Genomic DNA, 800 nt, shown 5'->3' with positions numbered 1-800 from the left:
TTCACTCATCCCTTTTTGTCTCCCCCAGGCTAGAAGAGCCAGGTAACTGCCTGGTGGGTGATTAATCAGTGCTTGGGCGAATCCTCTCTCCCTGTGATGATTTGTTTACTTGCTCTGCGCTCCTCCAGGGCAGAGATCTTTGCAGCATCCTTCTGGCCACAGTGCGCACAGATATTTATTGAAAGAGAATGAATGCACCAAGGTGACGGACCCCACCCTTCTCCAGGCCTTCCAACACCAGCTTACAGTCTAGCAAAACCTGCCCCACATTCTTTGGGCTTCATTCCTTATCTGTCTTTCAATTAGCAAGCCTGGGAGAGAGGGGTGCTCTTGGAATGCAGAGGCTAGTCTGCTGGGCGTTTTGTGGGGCTCAGTATGGCCTCTCTCCCCACTTGGGGCAATGTTTTGTAGCCTCAAGACCATGAAGGCCCTTTGAGGTCAGGTCCTGCGGGCTCCAGAAGGGAGGGAGGTGTGCGGAGAGCCTGGGACCCCTCACTCCAGCCTCTCCCAAGACCTGTAGCCTGGGTGCCAGTTAGCAGGTTGGGAGGGTGGGGGTGGAGGGAAGGAGGGAGGGCTGGCCGGCCCGGAAAGTGAGCGGAGCCTCACAGCCCTGGCCCGCGGACAGGGGGCGCTGTTCTCCACAGTGGCTGCACCAGTCTGCATTTCCACCAGCAGTGCACGAGGGTTCCTTTTTCTCCATATCCTCGCCAGCACTTGTCATTTGTTAATTTATTGATGATAGCCATTCTGACAGGTGTGAGATGGTACCTCATTGTCGTTTTGACTTGCATCTCTCAGTG

This window comes from Myotis davidii, unplaced genomic scaffold (assembly GCF_000327345.1).
Source record: "Myotis davidii unplaced genomic scaffold, ASM32734v1 scaffold471, whole genome shotgun sequence".
Classification (NCBI taxonomy): Eukaryota; Metazoa; Chordata; class Mammalia; order Chiroptera; family Vespertilionidae; genus Myotis; species Myotis davidii.
Note: the sequence above shows the minus strand (reverse complement) of the source record.